The sequence below is a fragment of the Cucurbita pepo genome, unplaced genomic scaffold (genome assembly GCF_002806865.2).
Source record: "Cucurbita pepo subsp. pepo cultivar mu-cu-16 unplaced genomic scaffold, ASM280686v2 Cp4.1_scaffold000259, whole genome shotgun sequence".
NCBI lineage: Eukaryota > Viridiplantae > Streptophyta > Magnoliopsida > Cucurbitales > Cucurbitaceae > Cucurbita > Cucurbita pepo.
The window spans coordinates 40639-65077 of NW_019646507.1; the positions used below are offsets into that span (position 1 = coordinate 40639).

At 35.4% G+C, this 24439-nt stretch overlaps 13 non-coding genes across 13 annotated transcripts; all 13 read left to right on the plus strand.

Annotated features, from left to right (window-relative positions):
- The first annotated feature begins 18960 nt into the window (after positions 1 to 18960).
- TRNAY-GUA lies at positions 18961 to 19055 on the plus strand. The gene is made up of 2 exons: positions 18961 to 18997; positions 19020 to 19055. It is a non-coding gene; the product is annotated as a tRNA-Tyr (tRNA).
- A 93-nt stretch (positions 19056 to 19148) lies between these two features.
- On the plus strand, positions 19149 to 19243 carry TRNAY-GUA. The gene is made up of 2 exons: positions 19149 to 19185; positions 19208 to 19243. It is a non-coding gene; the product is annotated as a tRNA-Tyr (tRNA).
- A 93-nt stretch (positions 19244 to 19336) lies between these two features.
- TRNAY-GUA lies at positions 19337 to 19431 on the plus strand. Its single transcript has 2 exons — positions 19337 to 19373; positions 19396 to 19431. It is a non-coding gene; the product is annotated as a tRNA-Tyr (tRNA).
- A 281-nt stretch (positions 19432 to 19712) lies between these two features.
- On the plus strand, positions 19713 to 19807 carry TRNAY-GUA. The gene is made up of 2 exons: positions 19713 to 19749; positions 19772 to 19807. It is a non-coding gene; the product is annotated as a tRNA-Tyr (tRNA).
- Positions 19808 to 19900: 93 nt separating this feature from the next.
- On the plus strand, positions 19901 to 19995 carry TRNAY-GUA. Its single transcript has 2 exons — positions 19901 to 19937; positions 19960 to 19995. It is a non-coding gene; the product is annotated as a tRNA-Tyr (tRNA).
- Positions 19996 to 20464: 469 nt separating this feature from the next.
- Positions 20465 to 20559, plus strand: TRNAY-GUA. The gene is made up of 2 exons: positions 20465 to 20501; positions 20524 to 20559. It is a non-coding gene; the product is annotated as a tRNA-Tyr (tRNA).
- A 93-nt stretch (positions 20560 to 20652) lies between these two features.
- Positions 20653 to 20747, plus strand: TRNAY-GUA. The gene is made up of 2 exons: positions 20653 to 20689; positions 20712 to 20747. It is a non-coding gene; the product is annotated as a tRNA-Tyr (tRNA).
- A 93-nt stretch (positions 20748 to 20840) lies between these two features.
- On the plus strand, positions 20841 to 20935 carry TRNAY-GUA. Its single transcript has 2 exons — positions 20841 to 20877; positions 20900 to 20935. It is a non-coding gene; the product is annotated as a tRNA-Tyr (tRNA).
- A 281-nt stretch (positions 20936 to 21216) lies between these two features.
- TRNAY-GUA lies at positions 21217 to 21311 on the plus strand. The gene is made up of 2 exons: positions 21217 to 21253; positions 21276 to 21311. It is a non-coding gene; the product is annotated as a tRNA-Tyr (tRNA).
- Positions 21312 to 21404: 93 nt separating this feature from the next.
- TRNAY-GUA lies at positions 21405 to 21499 on the plus strand. Its single transcript has 2 exons — positions 21405 to 21441; positions 21464 to 21499. It is a non-coding gene; the product is annotated as a tRNA-Tyr (tRNA).
- Positions 21500 to 21592: 93 nt separating this feature from the next.
- TRNAY-GUA lies at positions 21593 to 21687 on the plus strand. The gene is made up of 2 exons: positions 21593 to 21629; positions 21652 to 21687. It is a non-coding gene; the product is annotated as a tRNA-Tyr (tRNA).
- A 352-nt stretch (positions 21688 to 22039) lies between these two features.
- On the plus strand, positions 22040 to 22134 carry TRNAY-GUA. The gene is made up of 2 exons: positions 22040 to 22076; positions 22099 to 22134. It is a non-coding gene; the product is annotated as a tRNA-Tyr (tRNA).
- Positions 22135 to 22227: 93 nt separating this feature from the next.
- TRNAY-GUA lies at positions 22228 to 22322 on the plus strand. Its single transcript has 2 exons — positions 22228 to 22264; positions 22287 to 22322. It is a non-coding gene; the product is annotated as a tRNA-Tyr (tRNA).
- Positions 22323 to 24439: the final 2117 nt, after the last annotated feature.

Below are 24439 nucleotides of genomic sequence, written 5' to 3' on the forward strand. Positions count from 1 at the left end.
CTTCTTCCATCGTCTCTCCCTTGCATCAAGCCACGACCAACCGCATGTGGATTATCCTCGTGGTGATCAGAATTGTCGCCCTCATATGTATCGGTTGAGGGCGTAGGTTGTGGAATCCTCTGTCGTGCTTGATTTTGAATCTCCAATCTTCCTATTCGATCAGGTCAACTCTCTATTCCTCGAATTAGTCTTTCCATGGTTCGTTGTTGTGCTTCTCTCAATCGTGCATCAGTAATGTTAGTATTGTCGTCTGGATTTTCCATGCTACAAAAGAAAGGTAAAAAAAAAAAAAAGGACCTCACAAGCGCTCCCTCACGTGTATTCACTCGTAAATGTAGTTCACTCGTGTTTAGCACTCAACACTCGAATCAATGTATCGCTCTCTTACAAACTCACCCTCACAATTGAGCACACACAAATCACACTCCAAAAAACAAATTGGGATGTGAGACAAGCTATGTTGTAGAGCTAAGTGCAATTCAATGTGAATAGACAGCACGNAAGAAACGAATTAAAGAAAGAAAATGATTAAGGACTAATTTAGACGTAGTAACATATGAGAGTTACATATAATAATCAAGAGGAAAAAAGAAAGACATATAACATCAATAATCTTTCTTTCTTCCAATGGTTTTTTTTTAATTGGCAAAATCTAATCAATTTACCAACAAGAAAATTGATTTAGAAAGAAGAACAAAGTTATTAATAAGATCGAGATCTAACACTTTAAAGAACATAAGAAATGTATTTTTTTTTGTTATATATTTTTGATATGGAATGGAAATCACTACAAGGGAGTAAGATTCGGATTACCTTGTTGATCGAATATCTTAAGGCAAGAACACTTATTTGAGATTCGAATCACTCCACAAGCAAGATTGATCATGTCGAGCTTGAATGATTCTACATGCAATCTAAACTACATAGAATTGCAAAGAAACTTAGCNGAATGATTCTTGTTGTTCAAATATCTCAAGGACAGAACACTTGATTTAGATTTGAATCACTCCACAAGCAAGGTTGATCATGTCGAGCTTGAATGATTCTACATGCAACCTAAACTACATAGAATTGCAAATTAACTTAGCCATTGGCTAAAAAAAAGTACAAATGATCCTTTTACTATATCTTCAAGTCTCCCTACAAATACAACGTACATGGCTTTATATAGCCTCAAAATGAAACTATTAGAGGCATTACAAGAGTTGTAACATTTATAACATGAAACTTCATTCTTCTCCAATGTGGCAGGAATTGAAATATCTTTTGATAATTTCAACAATATTTTCTTCACATCTTCATTGAAGCATATTGTATAATTATTGTCTCTTGGTTCATATCATTCTCCACTTCTTCATGAGGATTTGTCCTCGAATCTATTTGTGAAACTTTGCTGCAAAAAATAAGTTATGGAAATACGAAAGACCTCTCAACACTCTCACACAAGTACACACCGGATTCGAACCAGTGGCCTAAGGTGATATGGAAATCAACCCAAGGGAAAGTATGGAACGGATTACCTTGATGATCAAGATCAAGAGTAAAGAAAACTCGTTTCTAAACTCGTGATTCGAATCACTCCATAAGAAGTTTGATCAATACCACTTGAATGACTCTAGCATGCAGTTCTAAACACAAGAATTTGCAAAGAAAGTTTAGCTCTCAACAAAGCTAAAATAGAAATTCTATTCTCAATTCCAAAATCTGATGTCTAATCAAAGAAAAGAAGGCTTTATATAGCCTTTACAAACCTTAACCTANGCCCATAACCTTCGTATTAAATGGCTAGCAATGGTGGAATATGGTAATCTATGTGGGTTACAATATAACCTTAACTCCTATATTTAAAACTAGCTTAAATATGAAAACAAATAGTTAAACTATAATTAAATAATGCAAATAATAAAATGGGCTTATTAGTCATCCTTGGACTATTGATAAATTCAGCGGAGTTCATTAAATGCAACTTAAAGTGCATTTAAATCATCTCTTTCTTGAAGCTCAACTTTGCACAACATATAAGGGAGGTCTCCAACGCAACGTCTTCTAGAATTTCATTTGATGAGCTCACCATAACTTGAATATAACTGTATAAATCTTTTCCTAAGCTCCTTGATGTGTCTCGCACATTTTTTTTCCTTCTCTACCGATTTGAAAATCACGCTCTAAAACCTCTAATAAAATCTTGAAACTCGTAAAAGTAAAGATGGTGCTAGTTATAGATAAGTGCAAGTTGTACTTGTTTGGCTGGGGTGTTACATTTGGATACTTACATTAGATTGTGAGATCCCTCATTGTTATTTCTTATTCTTAACACTCATCGGTTGAGGGGATGGTCGTAAGGAAAAATCAAAAGAAGAAAATATTTGCTAGTAGTGGGCTTGGGCCGTTACAGAAAGCCTCCTTTAAAAACTAGTATCACATAAGCATAATGGATATCCTTTCATGTAAGTAAAACTTGGATACTTACAAATCAAGTTTCAATAAGAATCATGAATCCTTAACTATGGTAATGTTTTGAAATATCTTGACATGGCTATAAAATCTAAATTACTACCACATTTAGTTCATATTGCACTATTTAAATATATCCATGTTGAAGTATTGAAGTATTAGAGATATTACCATGAAACTTCTGTTGGGATCGCACAACAACGCACACACTCGATCTAGATGAACACAAAGAACAAGATAGAGAAAATGCAAGGAGAACTCTGGCTAAAGAATTTACATTGATGACTTCAAGTATGTACAGAGAATACAGAGGATAGGAACCGTACTTTTCAAAGCTCTACCCGGATATATATGGTTTAGCTTACTATTATTTACCATATATAACGGATATAGCTTTACCAAATATAGCTTTACCGGATATAGCCGAATATAAATAAGCAGGCTCCATAGCCTCAACTTCGAGTTTATTTATAAACTTTTTTTTTTTTTTTTTACATTTTTAATTATCCTAAATCCTCCTTCAAATCAATCTTAAATCATGGTTTTCTGAATTTAAAATATCTTGAAGATCTCAAATTGTAGTCTATCTCCATAAATACCTATAAAACTTTGACTATGAACGTAAGCCTCTTACAAACTGAATACTTTTAAGACTCCTATTTAAACATAGAAGACCATGATATCGTTTTATGAAATGGTTTAAATAAATGTTTTTGCATAAAAAAAATTATATCACATTCGGATGTGATCTCAGTTCATTCATGTATTCTTGTTTTACACAAGTGTCATGTTAAAAAGATAATTTTAGAAATTGGTTCCCTCCTATGATTTTCTAACCATGTTTTGTTTAGTACTACTTTAGTAGTTTAAAAGGAAAGTTTATACAAATTTGGTATTTCTATGTTCATATATAGTGATAAAATCTAAATTCATAAAAGATACATTACCAAATTTAAAATCATATCTCATAAAAAGATATAAAAAGATAAATGTATTACTTTCCAAACTAAGAGGGTCGGTAGATTAGATTGAGTTGAGTTAAGAGAATTTTTTAGATTGAACTCAATTGTTCCGTTAAAAATCAGAACTAAAATATTTATTTATATTCAATCTTAAATTTGTAAATCAATAGTCATCGTGTTTTTTCACCATCTCTATCCAAAACTCTTGTATCTCATTTCAATAGTACTTGGGGTGATGTCATATGCCATTACCATTGACTTGTACTCGAGTTGGCATCCCTAAAGAACAAAGTTAGGTGAACATAAATTTGGTAGTTTTGTGTAGCATTAAACGACACCAAAACTCCAACTCCTTTCCTTTTCCTATATAAGAACCTCCGTAGTTCACAACTTTCTCACACAAACAAGACAATACTTCTCTTGTTATCTTGACCTTTGCAGTCGTATTTTTCTACAAACAATAGCAGCAATGTCTTCCACAATGAAGTTAGCAGTTGTATTCCTTGTCTGCTTAGCCATTTTTTCACCATCGACCAAGACCCTCGTGACAGCAAACTTTGATGCTGATTTCAGTATCGTTGGTTGCATTCCCTTTATTGCAGAAGGAGCAATGTGTGTGGTAGAAGCTCTCACGGTTCCACTTGGTGCTATTGGCACTTGCTGCAAAGCCGTTTTGAAGCTTAGTGATTGTGACTCTAATATTTTCAAAAGTATTCCCCAATCCGACATGGATACAGTTAAGCATATTTGTAATATGTTACCGGTTTAAGCTTTTAGAACAAAAGTTCTATGGGTTTATTGAATAAAAATAAATAAGAAAGTTAAATGATTATAATCAGTTTTTTCTCTACAATAATATGTCCTTATAATATTATGATAGAGAGTGAATGTTGTTCGAAAGAATTTATGTTTCTTTGAATGAGAATGAACGTTTTTTCACCATTTATTGAAGGTCGCTTCTAAAATTGTATTTTAACTCTCGTAAACAAATAAAAAAATAAACAATTGTCCCGTAAATTCTACTCTTCATCTAGATGAGTTTTTTTTTCTTCTTCTTTTATGAACGGGAAGAGTATTATTTTTCTTTAGGCACAAAGTTAAGGAAATTAGCTTGACATTTAAATCACTGACTATACCATATTAAATGTATTATAAAGCTTACGTAAATTCTAATCCGTTAAAATCATGCATTTTACGTAAAAAAAAAAAAAAATGTTCAATTTAAGTCGAACTAAAGAATATTATTTTAAGCTCAAGCATAATGTTCTGCTCGGCTCTTGGGAGTATGGAAAAGTTCAAGTAAGAACTTGATAAAGTGCAAATTTGGAAAAGTAGCCCAAAAAGGGTATTTTTTTTGGGAAATAACCTAATAAGGAGTAAATTTGGGAAGTTAAGCCATAAGAACTCCAAATTTTTAAAGGAAGTCTCATTTAATTTGTAAATTCGTGGAATTAACTCAAAAGGGTATTTTTAAAAAAATAGCCTTAAGAAAGTAAAATTGAGAAATTAAACCACATGACTCCAAATTTTAAAGTGAGTTTCGCTTTCAAGAGGAAATTTGCAAAAATAGTTCTAAAGTTACAATTTTGGAAAAATGACCCTAAACTTTGTTAATTGTAAAATTAGTTCAACCAAAATTTAGTCAAATTTGCAAATAAATCCACAACTTACAACTTACGGAGCCTGCTGCTTATTTATAGCTTGGTCAACGGTTATATGCGGTAAAACTATATTTGGTGAAGCTATATCAAAGCTATATATGGTAAATAGTTATAAATAGTAGATGGTTAAATCTGGTAAAACTATATATATAGTAAACTGAACTATATATATATCCTTTGAAAATGTACTTTCTGTATTTTCTGTATTTTCTGTATTCTCTATGTTCTCTCTTACTATACATACTTGAAGTCATCAATATAAATCCTTTAGCCAGAGTTCTCCTTACATTTTCTCTCTCCTATTTCTTTGTGTTCATCTAGATCAAGTGTGTGCGTTGTTGTGCGATCCTAACAACTGGTATCAGAGTTAGGCAGAAGTCACCACGATCTGTGAAGATGGAAAGTTCAAAGATTGGAATTGAGAAGTTCGATGGATTCGATTTCAGTTTCTGGAAGATGCAGATTGAAGATTATCTATACCAGAAAGATCTTCATGAACCCCGGTTGGGAGTGATGCCGGATACCATGACCACGGAGTAGTGGAAGCTCAAGGATCGAAAAGCCTTAGGGATGATACGGTTGACGTTATCCAGAAACGTGGTGTTTAACATCATGAAGAAGAAGACAACGTCAGATATAATGAAGGCGCTGTCGAATATGTTCAAAAAACCGTCGGCTATGAACAAGGTGTATTTGATGCGGAGATTGTTTAATCTATAGATGTCTCAAGGTGGATCTGTTGTGCATCATATAAATGAATTCAATATGATCGTAAGTAAACTGAGTTCGGTGGAAATTAATTTCAAAGATGAAATTAAAGCATTGATTTTGATGTCATCTTTACCCAAGTCATGGGATACTGTTGTTGCCGCAATCAGCAGTTTCCGAGGATCTGATAAACTGAAGTTTGATGAAATTCGAGATGTAGTTCTCACCAAAAGTACTCACAAACGAGAAATTAGAAATTTATCTGGTAGTGCTCGAAGTCTTGACCAACGGGGAAGAAGTAAACCGAAGGGCCCAAACAAAGGGCGATCAAAATCAAAGAACCGAGAAAAATCTCCAAATAGACCAAACATAAAATGTTGGAATTGTGGAGAAAAAGGTCACTTTCGGACAGGTTGTACAAGACCAAAGAGGAAGCAGAATCGCAAATCTGGAGATGATGATGATTCTATAAATTCAGTAGAAGACATTGGGGATGCTCTAGTCCTCAGCGTGGACAGTTCGATTGAATCCTGGATTTTGGATTCAGGTGCATCTTTTCATTCTTCTCCAAATAAAGAGTTGTTCCGGAATTTCAAGTCTGAAAATTTCGAGAAGGTGTATCTTGCCAACAACAAAGATTTGGTGATTAAAGAAAAATGGGATGTTTGCATAAAAACTCTGGCAGGAAATCAGTCGACATTAAAAGATGTCAGAGAAGAACCTGATCTCTATTGGTCAGTTGGACAGCACAGGTTATGCAATAGAGTTAGGAAAGATTTCGTGGAAGATTATGAAGGGTGCTACGATAGTAGCACGTGGCACAAAATCTAGAACCTTATACACCACTGCAGGGTGTATGAACATAGCTGCTATTGCTGAGAGTGCTTCAAATTCAAGTCTATGGCACAATAGACTTGGACATGTGAGCGTGAAATGAATGAAGATGCTGGCTGCAAAAGGAGTTTTAGAAGGTCTAAAATCTGTTGATGTGGGTCGTTGTGAGAACTACGTTATGAGCAAGCAGAAACGAGTTAGCTTCACAAGGACTGCCAGAGAAAGGAAGAAAGTGCGGTTGGAAATGGAACCAGATGTGGAGCATGGTTCCAAGATAACGAAGCAAATGGGAGTTGAGCTTGAGTTGCAGGAAAATTCACTTAGTGATGTTGTAGTAGATACTCATGAAACTCCTGAGATTACTGCTGAGGAACTAGATGTAGAACACAGTTTCAAGACAACGAAGCAAGTGGGAGTTGAGCCTGAGTTGCAGAAAAACTCACTTAGTGATGTTGTAGCAGATACTCATGAAACTCCTGAGACTACTTCTGAGGAACCAGATGTGGAGCAAGGTTCCAAGACCACGAAGCAAGTGGGAGTTGAGCTTGAGTTGCAGGAAAACTCACTTAGTGATGTTGTAGCAGATGCTTGTGAAACTCCTGAGACTACTGCTGAGGAACCAGATGTGGAGCATAGTTCCAAGACAACAACGAAGCAAGTGGGAGTTGAGCTTGAGTTGCAGGAAAACTCACTTAGTGATGTTGTAGCAGATACTCATGAAACTCCTAAAACTACTGCAGAAGAATCAGCAGTGGAGCAAGTGACACCTGAACTGGTGTTGAGAAGATCATCCAGCACTATCAGAGTACCAGATATATATGTACCTTTATTACACTATCTGTTGCTGATGAAAGGGAACCACAACCCTTTAGGAGGCCTTACAGTTGGATGATACAACCAAGTGGGAGCAAGCCATGGATGATGGGACGTCTAGGCTTCAAAAATGCGTTGTACTGAGGCTGAGTACGTGGCAATAGCTGAAGCTGGAAAGAAGACGATATGGATGACTGACTATCTGGAAGAATTGGGCAAGAAGCAGCACAAAAAGATTCTTTATAGAGATAATCAGAGTGTCATACTGTTGGTGAGGAACCCGACCTATCATTTCAAGATAAAATACGGAAGGCGATACCATTTCACTTGCAGGTTAGTGGAAGATGATGATGTGTTTTGAGAAGATAGAGGGGGCAAAGAATCCAGCAAACATGTTGACAAAATGTGTTGATGTTGGAATATTGAAGTTGTGCAAAACCTCAATTGGTATGGTGCAGTGAAGATATTCATGATCGTTTAAGAATGAAATTCTTGGTTGACTGGATCAGTCTCCAAGTGGGAGAATTGTTAGGTTATGGAGCCTGATGCTTATTTATAGCTTGGTCAACGGTTATATCTGGTAAAGCTATATTTGGTAAAGCTATATCCGGTAAATAGCTATATATAGTAAATAACTATATATAGTAGATGATTAAATCTGGTAAAACTATATATAGTAAATAGCTATATATAGTAGATGGTTAAATCTAGTAAAGGTATATATAGTAAACTGAACTATATATATATCGCGTCTGGTAGAGCTTTGAAAATGTACTTTCTGTATTCTCTATGTTCTCTCTTACTGTACATACTTGAAGTCATCAATGTAAATCCTTTAGCCAGAGTTCTCCTTGCATTTTCTCTCTCCTATTTCTTTGTGTTCATCTAGATCGAGTGTGTGCGTTGTTGTGCGATCCTAACACTACCACCACGCTCCCCATTGTCAAAATTAGTGCAACTTATTTTAGATGGAATTAGTAAGTTGTTAAGCCATTATCCTTATTAGGAGGAATAGTTTATTATTAGTTAATTTAATAGAGTTTTTGTAAGAGCTATTTATAGGATTTATTTGTGTTTAAATAGATGTCCTTCTCTCAGTAAAACACAAGCCACGGAAGAGTAGTTTATTATTTCAATTATCCATGTGTTACCCTCTTTAAGTAATAATAGTTTCATATTTATTCACACCTTTGATTGTGAGATATTGTGACAGTTGGTATCAGAGGCAAGTTGGTACGGTTTGATATTATTACTCAACGAGATGAATGGTGGAAGTGCTTCTATGGGTATAGCTATGGAAAAGCTGGTTGGCAATAACTATAGTTATTGAAAGTTATGCATGGAAGCTTATCTACAAGGGCAAGATTTGTGGGATTTAATTGAAGGTGATGACACAGAAATTCCAGCCGATACTCCATAAAATGCAAAATTACGTCAACAATGGAAGATCAAATGCGGAAAAGCCTTATTTACCTTGCGAACTTTGATTAGCAAGGAGTATATTGATCATGTTCGTGATTTAAAGTCACCAAAGTAAGTATGGGATACACTTCAAAAGTTGTTCACTAAGAAAAATACCGCTCGACTGCAATTTCTAGAGAATGAACTAGCTATGGTAGCTCAGGGTAATTTTTCTGTTGAAGAATATTTTTTGAAAGTGAAAAATCTGTGCTCTGAAATTTCAGAATTAGATGCTGAGGAACCAGTGAGTGAGGCTCGATTACGGCGTTATCTTATTCGTGGATTACGGAAAGAGTTTAAGCCCTTTGTTTCCTCAATACAAGGGTGGGCAAATCAGCCTACAGTAATTGAATTGGAGAATCTTCTTTCCAATCAGGAAGCCTTGATTAAGCAAATGCCTAGCAGCAACGAGTTTTCCCGAAAGTCAGAAGATGTGTTGTATGTCAAAGATCAAAGGAGAGAGAATTTTCATCCAAAGCTTTCATCTAGCAATGAGAATCAATTCAGAAGTGAGGAGTCGTTAAAGAAGCCATTTAAAGCTTGTTACAGGTGTGAAAAACCATGCCACTTTAAACGAGATTATCAGGCAAAAGTGGTGTGTGATCGTTGCGGAAACCCAGGCCATATTAAGCCAAATTGCCGAGTCAAAATGCAAGAATCCGAAGCAAATGCGGTACATGAAAGTTCTTCATATCCAATTTGGGAATACTGCTTAACCACTGAGGTTCTTGATCAGCCAACAAACGTGACTTTAGCCATATATCAAGATGATGTCTCTACAGTGGACTCTCTTTTTTTCTCCGATGCCAATTCTACTGCCCCTGGTGACCCTTCTGTTTATTTCACGGCCTTGGATTTGGCATTTGACGAAAATGAAGATATGTCGAACTAACCTTTGACGATCTTGACGCCTTTGAGGCTGATGATTTCCTCATCTCTGAAGTTTTCGATCAAACTACCAATTTGTTAGACTTGCAGGCTGACCGGGAAGCTTCTAGGGGCGCTGCTGTTCATGTTTGTAGCTTTGCATTCTCTCTAGGATCCGCGAGCTCTACGGTTTCATGCAAGCAGTCCCCCAATGAAGGTGAGTTTCTAGACTATCAATCCTCTGAATTAAGAACTGTAGATGGCGAGTGTTTTTTGACCCATTCTGGTGGATGGGACTCAAAGAGTCCGAGGATTGTAAATTGTCCTTCCCTAGAGCCTGAAACTGCGCTTGCATCTGAACTTGAACCGAATCTTGAACCCGAACCAAATCCGAAATCGAAAACTGGATGTGAAGCTGAATCGTTTCTTGAGAGTGAAGATAAATTAGTAGAAAAAAAGCATTCGGAATCTGATAATGGTCAAAGGGAGGTTGAAAGTGAGAATCTCGACCAAGTTCAGAAAGGCGGTGTTGTAGTAGAGGCTGAGTTGTTGGACAAGAGCTTTAATGTGGCTAAAGAGAGAGAAGCTTGCAGTGATGATGCTGGTTTATCAGAAAGTTGAGATGTATCGATTGATTTGGGGAATTGTACTAAGGATGAACGTGATGTTGTGGCTGACGAAGGTGACAAATTGGAAGACAGTTTGGTTGGTGAAAGAGAACAAGGTAATGGGATGGATGACAAGAACTCGTTAGAATCTTCAGTTCAGTTGGATGACGAGTGCAAGGAAAGCAAGGACCTCGATCAAGAAGTGAAGACCAGGAATTTTGATGTATCAGATAAGGAGGTAGAAAAAGAAATATCAGATGAAGAGACAACAAAAACTACCAAGGCATTGACTCAAAATTTTAGAGATAAAGATAAAAGGGTGGTAGAAACTTCAAAAAATAAAAAGAAAAAGAAGAAGAGTGGAAGGACGACTCAAGGAGAAGATGATTTGGATAAGATTCTTGCTGAGCTAGGAGAGTGGCCGTCTATATTAAAACAAGGAGAGATTCTTGCTGAGCTAGGAGAGTGGCCTTCTATATTAAAACAAGTAGACCCTCCTCTTTCTTCACAAGAGGCCGAAGTTGAGAACCCACCTAACCTTGTAACTCCTCCTGATGCATCNCTGAAACTGCGCTTGCATCTGAACTTGAACCGAATCTTGAACCCGAACCAAATCCGAAATCGAAAACTGGATGTGAAGCTGAATCGTTTCTTGAGAGTGAAGATAAATTAGTAGAAAAAAAGCATTCGGAATCTGATAATGGTCAAAGGGAGGTTGAAAGTGAGAATCTCGACCAAGTTCAGAAAGGCGGTGTTGTAGTAGAGGCTGAGTTGTTGGACAAGAGCTTTAATGTGGCTAAAGAGAGAGAAGCTTGCAGTGATGATGCTGGTTTATCAGAAAGTTGAGATGTATCGATTGATTTGGGGAATTGTACTAAGGATGAACGTGATGTTGTGGCTGACGAAGGTGACAAATTGGAAGACAGTTTGGTTGGTGAAAGAGAACAAGGTAATGGGATGGATGACAAGAACTCGTTAGAATCTTCAGTTCAGTTGGATGACGAGTGCAAGGAAAGCAAGGACCTCGATCAAGAAGTGAAGACCAGGAATTTTGATGTATCAGATAAGGAGGTAGAAAAAGAAATATCAGATGAAGAGACAACAAAAACTACCAAGGCATTGACTCAAAATTTTAGAGATAAAGATAAAAGGGTGGTAGAAACTTCAAAAAATAAAAAGAAAAAGAAGAAGAGTGGAAGGACGACTCAAGGAGAAGATGATTTGGATAAGATTCTTGCTGAGCTAGGAGAGTGGCCGTCTATATTAAAACAAGGAGAGATTCTTGCTGAGCTAGGAGAGTGGCCTTCTATATTAAAACAAGTAGACCCTCCTCTTTCTTCACAAGAGGCCGAAGTTGAGAACCCACCTAACCTTGTAACTCCTCCTGATGCATCAGTTGAAAAGAAAGTTGAAGAAGAGAGCACAGAAACGATTGTCGCTAGGAAGAAGAAAAAGCGTAGGCAAAAGGAAAGAGAGAGAAGTTGCTAAAGAACAAACATGAAGGCAAGCTGTTAACAGGGGACCAAAGTGATGTTTGAAGTTTTGTAAGTGTCTCGGAATTATTAAGAAATAAGCTTGCACTAAGGGAGGCTGTCAAAATTAGTGCAACTTATTTGAGATGGAATTAGTAAGTTGTTAAGCCATTATACTTACTAGGAGGAATAGTTTATTATTAGTTTATTTGGGTAGAGTTTTTGTAAGAGCTATTTATAGGATTTATTTGTGTTTANATAAAAGGGTGGTAGAAACTTCAAAAAATAAAAAGAAAAAGAAGAAGAGTGGAAGGACGACTCAAGGAGAAGATGATTTGGATAAGATTCTTGCTGAGCTAGGAGAGTGGCCGTCTATATTAAAACAAGGAGAGATTCTTGCTGAGCTAGGAGAGTGGCCTTCTATATTAAAACAAGTAGACCCTCCTCTTTCTTCACAAGAGGCCGAAGTTGAGAACCCACCTAACCTTGTAACTCCTCCTGATGCATCAGTTGAAAAGAAAGTTGAAGAAGAGAGCACAGAAACGATTGTCGCTAGGAAGAAGAAAAAGCGTAGGCAAAAGGAAAGAGAGAGAAGTTGCTAAAGAACAAACATGAAGGCAAGCTGTTAACAGGGGACCAAAGTGATGTTTGAAGTTTTGTAAGTGTCTCGGAATTATTAAGAAATAAGCTTGCACTAAGGGAGGCTGTCAAAATTAGTGCAACTTATTTGAGATGGAATTAGTAAGTTGTTAAGCCATTATACTTACTAGGAGGAATAGTTTATTATTAGTTTATTTGGGTAGAGTTTTTGTAAGAGCTATTTATAGGATTTATTTGTGTTTAAACCGGAGCCCTTCTCTCGGTCAAACACAAGCCACAGAATAGTAGTTTATTATTTCAATTGTCGCTGTATTACCCTCTTTGAATAATAATATTTTCATATTTATTCACACATTTGAGCGTGAGATATTGTGACACCCATATGCCCTCGACACCCAATACAACTGCATGCCCTTCCATATGAGAATAGACGAGAATACAGAGAGTCATACCACCACGAAACCCTCCATGGATTTACGTAGTCGACAAAATAGAGAAACCCAATTTCATATGCGACGTCAAGTGAAGCATGGTGAATGGTAACCTACAGAGACTTAGAGAATATTTATGGTATGATGGTGGGACTCCTTAAGTAGAATTAAATTTCAGAGAACAACCTTAAACTAGCATCAAGGGGTTGGAGTAGCTTCGGCCTAGACCAACTAAGTAAGTGGTGTTACTATCGATATGGTTGGAGGAGTTGTGTTATTCATGATGACACGTGCCTAATGGCGTCGCATGTATCATATGTGTGATATGTGTATTGTATTTATGATATGATATGATGTATAATATGATATGTGGTATGACAAGGTGTGTTGTACAATATGACATGTAATGATATGATATTGTTTGTTATATGATATATCCACATATGCTCAGTGACATTAAAATACAAATGGATGTCATACATGCCTTGAAGAATTAAAGATAAATTATGAAGTGTCATGATATGTTATGACATGTATGGCGTATGAGGAATTGTTTTGAGATAAGAAGATTTGTGATGTAGAACCCCATGGACGTGTTTTAAATGTTATGCTATTAAATGAAATGAAATTGAGCAAAGGGGTTGTCTTATATGATTTATTTATTATGAGAAATGTTGGATTTTCATGCATAAATGTATTTTCTCATGCATTAGAATATTCTCCTTATGATTAGTACGAATGTGTACGTTATGAAAAGGAAAAGGATCGTCGTGTTTAACATGATGCTACGACAGTCGCTATTCCTTTCGAGTGATCGAGCATCTGGTAACCATACATGAAGAGGAAATTGAGCAGATTTAGCAACTGCACCTGCAAATAATAGGACGGCGCACAAAGTAACAAATAATAAATTAACCTCATTATTATAAATCAAGTTATTGAATATTTTAAATAAATCCCGAAATTCAAAACTCCCTGTTGTCCAATAAAGACCTAAAATCCCTAATAATAAACCAAAATCCCCCACGCGATTAGTTACAAATGCCTTTTGACAAGCATTTGCCGCAGTAGGTCGAGTGAACCAAAAACCTATTAATAGATAAGAACACATTCCAACCAATTCCCAAAAAATATAAATTTGGATCAAATTCGAACTAGTAACTAATCCCAACATTGACGTATTGAACAAACTCATATACGCAAAAAATCTCAAATATCCTTGATTGTGAGACATATAATTGTCACTGTAAATAAGAACCATAATTTCAACCGTCGTGATTAATATTGACATAATACAAGTAAGTGGATCGACTAGAGACGCTAGTCTGACAGCACGAGGCCCATAGAGTGTGCAAATCGACTAGTAGGTCCATATTCGCATGTACCGTTCGTGTGTAGAGTAATAAATACACATCCGATGACTCTAATTAGAAAGCTGCATAAGAGAATATGGTTTTAAATTATAGGTCTCATTCATATTGCGTGCGTGTGTGCATTTCCTAACCTCAATAGTGGAGTCACTTACCGAGTATTTCTTAAAATACTCTAGCATTGTGTTATTCTTTTATTTTAGGTCAAGGCAAGACGTCTCTGCATAGTTCACGACAAAATCGCATCAAAGACTATGAAACTTGCATGGAGTAGTTATATTTATTTGCATCTACGTCCACAATGCACCTAGGCCACGAAATTAATCTCTAGACCTTCCTTGCAACGTTCTATACAAGTTTGTAGAAAGAATCAAAGAGAAATAACCATTGTACAAGGCTATAAAAGGTGAGTTGCAGAGCAAGAAAGCCACGGGGTTAAGCATCTTTCCTTAGTGTAAAGGTTGAAGATGATGAAATGATCGATTCAATTGAACTGCTCACGTCATCCAAGCCAACTCACCTACATTCTTTTGAATTTTAATTCTCTGGTAGACTGATTTTGTGACACTTGAGTAAAGAGGGTACATGAAAGAACCAGGATCGTGTTCAAGTAAGAGTGATACTGAAGATATGATGATTAAGAAAGACTAAAATTGAAGATATGATGATTAACAAAGACTAAAATTGAAGTCACTGCCTATACAAATACAAACAAGGTGTATCTTCCTTTTTAGTGGTTCAATCATAGGAACTCTATGATTATGTTTACTTTGATTTGAGCAATTTTATGTTGGGTTACCTCTTATAAATATTTCTCGAATGAATGTGAGTGAGGAAAAAACATACTTGAAGGACTCGTATTGGTCTATAAGTTGAACGTCCGGTCATTATGTGCTAAATTTAGGTTTCTATTTAACTAATTTGAACCACATTAAATACATACCTCAATTGTTCTAATATTTAATGTATCAAATAGAATAAGTATATTTTTCTCTTTTAATATATATTAGATATATATTTAAAGACTTCAAATTTATATTTTTTGATTTATATTTAACATATCTAATATATTTAAATTAAATTTATTTGATATATTAATATATTAAATATTAATTTCAACGTTTCAAATTAAACTTATTTTATCCTTTACATTTAATATATTAAATATTAATTGGATAATTAAAAAAAATCAAATAAATTGAACGTGTAGTATTACTATGAGCTAATAAACTTTATAGATCAACCGATTATAACCTCCAATGATACAAATTTAATTGATTAAACTTTTTAATTAATCAATTTTCATTCATTGACTATATGGAATTGTACTATAGTTTTAGAGTTGCACTCTTATGCACTATAGCACTATAGAACAAGTTATGTTCATTGACATAATCATAACAAACAAGTCAATTATTCACGAGTTGTGCATAATTACAGTTTGATCAAAAGTCTTTTTTATCCTTATAATTACATCTTTCACCTCAAATACCAATGATTCTCTAATAAACAATTTGTTTATGATTCAATCATAAATCAAGTCTCTCTCGAGCTAATGAGAGGGTATGACCCCATTGTTCAAGTTCTGAAATCAGCATTTAAGAGAACAAATCATCTACTTTCTTTATAGTGAAGTACTACACATCCAATTTGTCCGAGACTAGAGGCCACCCTTATGATGATTAGAGATAGGTCCCTAAATCATGGTTGCATGTCTTTGCATTTGCATGGCCCCCTATAGTGGGGTCACTTACTGAGTATTCGTCGAAATACTTATGCCATATGCCACATCATTTTTCAGGTAAAGGCAAAGCGCACTTGTACGGAGGGCGGCGACATCGTGAGCATTGTCTGTGGGACGTGTATAGGGTAGACTCATATTTAAATTCCTAGTCTTAAGTGAGAATAGTTTGTTTTGCATTTCATTGTTTTAAATTATTTTGTATTTGTTTTTATTTTCTTTAAATTTCAGGATTTCATATTTAAACATGTAAGATCATAGCTGTGTTCTCTAGAGAAGAAGTTGTTTTATGCATTTTCGAAGATTAAGTTATAAATAATGTTCATGTAAGAGTTATATTTCCTCATTAGAGATGAGCATGAGACGTTAGTAGCGACTCTGAGTATGTGGAACTTTAGGGTCGTTACATATGATGACACATGCCCAGTGGCCCTTCCACGTGTCCTCTATGCTTTATATTATATGATGATGTGACTATATTATATGATGATGAGATTATGATATAATATGACATGACTATGTTATATGATGATACTATATGATGCTATATGATGTTATACGACGATGTTATATGGTGATGCTATGATGATGACATCATGATGATGATGATGATGTATGATAACATTACAATGTAAGATGTATGATGATGAGATGACTTAATATGACGTTATTCCATGTTAAGATAATTCATACATACTTAGAGTAATATGTGAACAGTGTATAGGGTGTCTCAAAGATGATTTAAAAATGAAAACTCTAGGGACCTCATGCATTGTACATATACATCGGGTTACTTCTCCATTTATGATGATGAGTATAGATGCGTACACAATGATGATAATGATGATGATCATGCCTCACATGATAATCAGGGGTCTGCTGACTTCTAGACGTCGCTACGGACAGCCAACTTGACTATGATGGGTCTAGAGGGGTGCAAACCACCTAGGGATCCACATTCATTTGTGTGGGTTGTGTGTAGGAAAGTACTACACATCTAATTTTGTTAGAACTGGAGGCTACCCCTACGATGGTTTTAACGATAGGTCCAATATCATGAGTTGCATGTGTTTGCATTTCCGGAGTCTAATAGTGGGGTCACTTATGAGTATGTCTTAAAATACTTCGTGTGATACTTCTATTTCAGGTAAAGACAAGACACTTCTGTACGACTGACTACAACATGACAAGTAAAGACCATGACACGTGCATAAGATAGTGGTATTTAATTTTCTTAAACTTAAGTTAGGATAGGGTGTTTTTACTGTTAATGTTTTTATTTGTTTTATTCGGTATTTCTTTATGTTGTTTTAAAGACGCTTTTGAACATGTAAGTGACTGTGTTTTATGATGAAGTTTTAAATGTTTAATTTCGCATAAGAGCATAGGTTATGATGACAGCAGCAAGTTTAGATTAATAGAAATCTAGGGTCGTTACACTATGAAATGTTTGGAAATAAAGAAAGGCTATGAATCACAACCCCATGCTATGATTTGAAAGTTATGTTATGAATGAGATGATTTATGAAAGATTATGTATGAATATTACTAAAAGTAATATGTGAGGAAATAATGGAGGGTTGTCTGATTTATTACCATGAAAAATATGGGGACCTCATGCATAATTGTATGTTCACGTGCGTTGAGATACTTCCCCTTTATGATGAGTACAGATGCATAACTATTACAAATGGATGTATCAATAGCCTTACCACGATAAGGCACCAAATATTATCCATATTTTATGGACCCTTTACGTTATTACTTGCAAATGAAAAGAAAAATTAAATGTATGAAGAATTAAGCAATTCACCGACCTTAGCTCAGTTGGTAGAGCGGAGAACTGTATTGGGTCAATAGACTCTTAGTAAATCCTTAGGTCACTTGTTTTTATATTATGGACCATTTAAGTTATTACTTGCACATGAAAAGAATAATTAAATGTATGAAGCAATTATGCCATTCATTGACCTTAGCTCAATTGATAGAGTAGAGGACTGTAATGAGTCAATAAACTCTTAGTAAATTCTTAGGTTACTGGTTTGAATCTGGTCGGTTGGATTTTTGTTTTAATCTTTTTTATATTATCGACCATCTGAGTTATTACTTGCTCATGAAAAGAATAATTAAATGTATAATCAATTAGGCCATTCTCGGACCGGTAGAGCGGAGAACTCTGCTGAATTTATGAAACTAGCCCAAGGATGACTAATAAGCACATTTCATTCATTGCATTATTTGAACTATTTGTTTGTCTAGTTTTAAATATAGGAGTTAAGGTTATATTGTAACCAACATAGGTTACCATTATTTGTTTCTCATTTGCTAGCCCATCGAATTTGGGAGTTATGTATCACATAGGTTAAGGTTGTAAAGGCTATATAAAGCCTTCATTTCTTTGATTAGACATCAGATTTTGGAATTAAGAATAGAATTTCTATTTTAGTTTTGTTGAGAGCTAAACTTTCTCTGCAAATTCTTGTGTTTAGAACTTGCATGCTAGAGTCATTCAAGTGGTATTGATCAAACCTCTTGTGGAGTGATTCGAATCACGAGTTTAGAAACGAGTTTTCTTTACTCTTGATCTTGATCATCAAGGTAATCCGTTCCATACTTTCCCTTGGGTTGATTTCCATATCACCTTAGGTCACTGGTTCGAATCCGGTAGGTCGGATTTTTGTTTTCATATTTTTTATACTATCGACCATATGAGTTATTACTTGCACATGAATAGAATAATTAAATGTATAAGCAATTAAGTCATTCTCTGACCTTAGATCAGTTGGTAGAGCGAAGGACTATAGTGGGTCAATAGACTCACAGGAAATCCTTAGGTGACTAGTTCGGAAATCCTTAGGTGACTAGTTCAAATCCAGTAGGTCGGATTTTTGATTTAATCTTTTCTATATTATCGACCACCTGAGTTATTACTTGCACATGAATAGAATAATTAAATGTATAAGCAATTAAGTCATTCTCCGACCTTAGCTCAGTTGGTAGAGCGGAGGACTGTAGTGGGTCAATAGACTCTTAGGAAATCCTTAGGTCACTGGTTTAAATCCAGTAGGTCGGATTTTTGTTTTAATCTTTTTTATATTATCGACCATCTGAGTTATTACTTGAACATGAATAGAATAATTAAATGTATAAGCAATTAAGTCATTCTCCGACCTTAGCTCAGTTGGTAGAGCGGAGGACTGTAGTGGGTCAATAGACTCTTAGGAAATCCTTAGGTCACTGGTTCAAATTCGGTAGGTCGGATTTTTGTTTTAATCTTTTTTATATTATCGACCATCTGAGTTATTACTTGCACATGAATAGAATAATTAAATGTATAAGCAATTAAGTCATTCTCCGACCTTATCTCAGTTGGTAGAGCGGAGGACTGTAGTGGGTCAATAGACTCTTAGGAAATCCTTAGGTCACTGGTTTAAATCCAGTAGGTCGGATTTTTGTTTTAATCTTTTTTATATTATCGACCATCTGAGTTATTACTTGCACATGAATAGAATAATTAAATGTATAAGCAATTAAGTCATTCTCTGACTTTAGCATAGTTGGTAGAGCGGAGGACTGTAGTGGGACAATAGACTCCTAGGAAATCTTTAGGTCACTAGTTCAAATCCGATAGGTCGGATTTTTGTTTTAATCTTTTTTATATTATCGACCATCTAAGTTATTACTTGCACATGAATAGAATAATTAAATGTATAAGCAATTAAGTCATTCTCCGACCTTAGCTCAGTTGGTAGAGCGGAGGACTGTAGTGGGTCAATAGACTCTTATGAAATCCTTAGGTCACTAGTTCAAATTCGGTAGGTCGGATTTTTGTTTTAATCTTTTCTATATTATCGACCATCTGAGTTATTACTTGCACATGAATAGAATAATTAAATGTATAAGCAATTAAGTCATTCTCCGACCTTAGCTCAGTTGGTAGAGCGGAGGACTGTAGTGGGTCAATAGACTCTTAGGAAATCCTTAGGTCACTAGTTCAAATCCGGTAGGTTAGATTTTTGTTTTAATCTTTTTTATATTATCGACCATGTGAGTTACTACTTGCACATGAATAGAATAATTAAATGTATAAGCAATTAAGTCATTCTCTGACCTTAGCTCAGTTGGTAAAGCGGAGGACTGTAGTGGGTCAATAGACTCTTAGGAAATCCTTAGGTCACTAGTTCAAATCCGATAGGTCGGATTTTTGTTTTAATCTTTTTTATATTATCGACCATCTGAGTTATTACTTGCACATGAATAGAATAATTAAATGTATAAGCAATTAAGTCATTCTTTGACCTTAGCTCAGTTGGTAGAGCGGAGGACTGTAGTGGGTCAATAGACTCTTAGGAAATCCTTAGGTCACTAGTTCAAATTCGGTAGGTCGGATTTTTGTTTTAATCTTTTTTATATTATCGACCATCTGAGTTATTACTTGCACATGAATAGAATAATTAAATGTATAAGCAATTAAGTCATTCTTTGACCTTAGCTCAGTTGGTAGAGCGGAGGACTGTAGTGGGTCAATAGACTCTTAGGAAATCCTTAGGTCACTGGTTCAAATCCGGTAGGTCGGATATTTGTTTTAATCTTTTTTATATTATCGACCATCTGAGTTATTACTTGCACATGAATAGAATAATTAAATGTATAAGCAATTAAGTCATTCTCCGACCTTAGCTCAGTTGGTAGAGCGGAGGACTGTAGTGGGTCAATAGACTCTTAGGAAATCCTTAGGTCACTGGTTCAAATCCGGTAGGTCGGATTTTTGTTTTAATCTTTTTTATATTATCGACCATCTGAGTTATTACTTGCACATGAATAGAATAATTAAATGTATAAGCAATTAAGTCATTCTTTGACCTTAGCTCAGTTGGTAGAGCGGAGGACTGTAGTGGGTCAATAGACTCTTAGGAAATCCTTAGGTCACTGGTTCAAATCCGGTAGGTCGGATTTTTGTTTTAATCTTTTTTATATTATCGACCATCTGAGTTATTACTTGCACATGAATAGAATAATTAAATGTATAAGCAATTAAGTCATTCTTTAACCTTAGCTCAGTTGGAAGAGCGGAGGACGGTAGTGGGTCAACAGACTCTTAGGAAATCCTTAGGTCACTGGTTCAAATTCGGTAGGTCGGATTTTTGTTTTAATCTTTTTTATATTATCGACCATCTGAGTTATTACTTGCACATGAATAGAATAATTAAATGTATAAGCAATTAAGTCATTCTTCGACCTTATCTCAGTTGGTAGAGCGGAGGACTGTAGTGGGTCAATAGACTCTCAGGAAATCCTTAGGTCACTGGTTCAAATCCGGTAGGTCGGATTTTTGTTTTAATCTTTTTTATATTATCGACCATCTGAGTTATTACTTGAACATGAATAGAATAATTAAATGTATAAGCAATTAAGTCATTCTCCGACCTTAGCTCAGTTGGTAGAGCGGAGGACTGTAGTGGGTCAATAGACTCTCAGGAAATCCTTAGGTCACTGGTTCAAATCCGGTAGGTCGGATTTTTGTTTTAATCTTTTTTATATTATCGACCATCTGAGTTATTACTTGAACATGAATAGAATAATTAAATGTATAAGCAATTAAGTCATTCTCCGACCTTAGCTCAGTTGGTAGAGCGGAGGACTGTAGTGGGTCAATAGACTCTTAGGAAATCCTTAGGTCACTGGTTCAAATCCGGTAGGTCGGATTTTTGTTTTAATCTTTTTTATATTATCGACCATCTGAGTTATTACTTGCACATGAATAGAATAATTAAATGTATAAGCAATTAAGTCATTCTCTGAATTTAGCTTAGTTGGTAGAGCGGAGGACTCTAGTGGGACAATAGACTCTTAGGAAATCCTTAGGTCATTGGTTCAAATCCGATAGGTTGGATTTTTGTTTTAATCTTTTTTATATTATCGACCATCTAAGTTATTACTTGNGTTCAAATTCGGTAGGTCGGATTTTTGTTTTAATCTTTTTTATATTATCGACCATCTGAGTTATTACTTGCACATGAATAGAATAATTAAATGTATAAGCAATTAAGTCATTCTCCGACCTTCGCTCAGTTGGTAGAGCGGAGGACTGTAGTGGGTCAATAGACTCTTAGTAAATCCTTAGGTCACTGGTTCAAATCCGGTAGGTCGGATATTTGTTTTAATCTTTTTTATATTATCGACCATCTGAGTTATTACTTGCACATGAATAGAATAATTAAATGTATAAGCAATTAAGTCATTCTCTGACCTTAGCTCAGTTGGTAGAGCGGAGGACTGTAGTGGGAAAATAGACTCTCAGGAAATCCTTAGGTCACTGGTTCAAATCCGGTAGGTCGGATTTTTGTTTTAATCTTTTTTATATTATCGACCATCTGAGTTATTACTTGCACATGAATAGAATAATTAAATGTATAAGCAATTAAGTCGTTCTTCGACCTTCGCTCAGTTGGTAGAGCGGAGGACTGTAGTGGCTCTGTTGCTTCGTAAAACCTTAGGTCAAGACCTTGGCTCTGTTGCTTCGTAAAACCTTAGGTCAAGACCTTGGCTCTGTTGCACCTTGGCTTTGTTGGTAGAGCGGAGGCTCTGTTGCTTCGTAAAACCTTAGGGTCAAGACCTTGGCTCTGTTGCACCTTGGCTCTTTTGGTAGAGTGGAGGACTGTAGTTGGTCGAATTTTTGTTTTAATCTTTTTTATATTATCGACCTGAGTTATTACTTGCACATGAAAAAGAATAATTAAATGTATATGCAATTATGCCATTCTTTGACCTTAGCTCAATTGGTAGAGCGAAGGATTGCACTGGGTCAATAGGCTCTTAGTAAATCCTTAGGTCACTAGTTCGAATCGGTAGGTTGGATTTTTTTTTAATCTTTTTTATATTATCGGCCATTTGAGTTATTACTTGCACGAATTCGATAGGTCGGATTTTTGTTTTCAACTTTTTTATATTATTACTTGCACATGAAAAGAATAATTAAATGTATGAATCAATTATGTCATTCACCGACCTTAGCTCAGTTGGTAGATTAGAGGACTGTAGTGGGTCAATAGACTCTTAGTAAATCCTTAGGTCATTGGTTCAAATTCGGTAGTTTATTACTTGCGCATGAAAAGAAGAATTAAATCTATGAAGCAATTATGCCATTCACCGACCTTAGCTCAGTTGGTAGAGCGGAGGACTGAGTGGGTCGCTAGAATCTTAGTAAATCCTACTTACATCACTAGTTCAAATACGGTAGGTTTTTTTATATTATGGACCATTTGGGCTTTTACTTGCACATGAAAAACCAGGAAATTATGAGTAATTTTTAGAAGAAAAAAAAATCAACTTTTTGAAAAAAATAATAATAAAATATTCGAAAATGAAAAATTACCAAAATACCCCTAAACTTCGAGATAATTACAAAAATACAATGGACTAGAAGTGTATGTTCTAGAGGACACACATAGAATTCATTTTGAAAATAATAATAATAAAATATTCAAAAATAGAAAATTACTAAAATACCCCTAAACTTCGAGATAGTTGCAAAAATACAATGGACTAGAAGTGTATGTTCTAGAGGACACACAAATCACCACATCCAACTACTAGAATTCAAATTGGAAATCGGTAGTTCGCTGATCAGAGAGGATAGATAATCTAGAAAATTTATTCTCCAAATCACAACGATTATGTTGTTTTCAACCTAAGTTTACAAAAATACCGAATAATCAGGTCAAATGAACGCAAATCAGGTCAAATAAACTCAAATGAGGGCAAATAAACTCAAATACCGAGAAAATGGCCCAAAAGAAAGATGAATTTTGATTCATTGTTAATCCAAATAGGCTTTCCACTACAAACTAATCAAGGTCACCCTATATTACAATATTACCATGGCAACAGTATGGAACAAAAATTAAGTTGAATTGAGCTCCCAATCACAAGTAATATCATTTATATTTTGAGTTTCCTACTTTCGGACTTCTTTCAAATTCGAGAACAATTGCCCACCATTTTTCTTTAAACTTTTTCCTCCATCTTGTAAACAAGATTACCCACAAGTTCTATGAAGGAATCGAGTGCTGAAAGAGTCGAGAACCTATTCCCCAATGGTGGTAGTTATTAAAGAACTTCAAGGAAAGCTTGAAAATCTAATCTGAGCCTATTCAAATATTCGTTGAGCAAGGCCAATCTCATTCGATTTCTGCACCTCCAAGAAGTATTTCTATGGAAGACCACAAAGAGAAATAACCCCAAGAACGTGCTCAATTGAAAGACTTCAATTTCGAGTATAATTTAGGGGTAAGTGTCGAATTCCCTCTTACGATTCATGTCTCTTCAAATTAAGTATTCCTAAGCTTCAGAGGATTGAGTTGAGTAACATTGATGAAGAAATCGAGAGCTGAAACGTCCTAGAACGAGCTGCCCAATAAAAGAAAGTTTCGTATTTTCTAGTGCGTTGCAAACCAA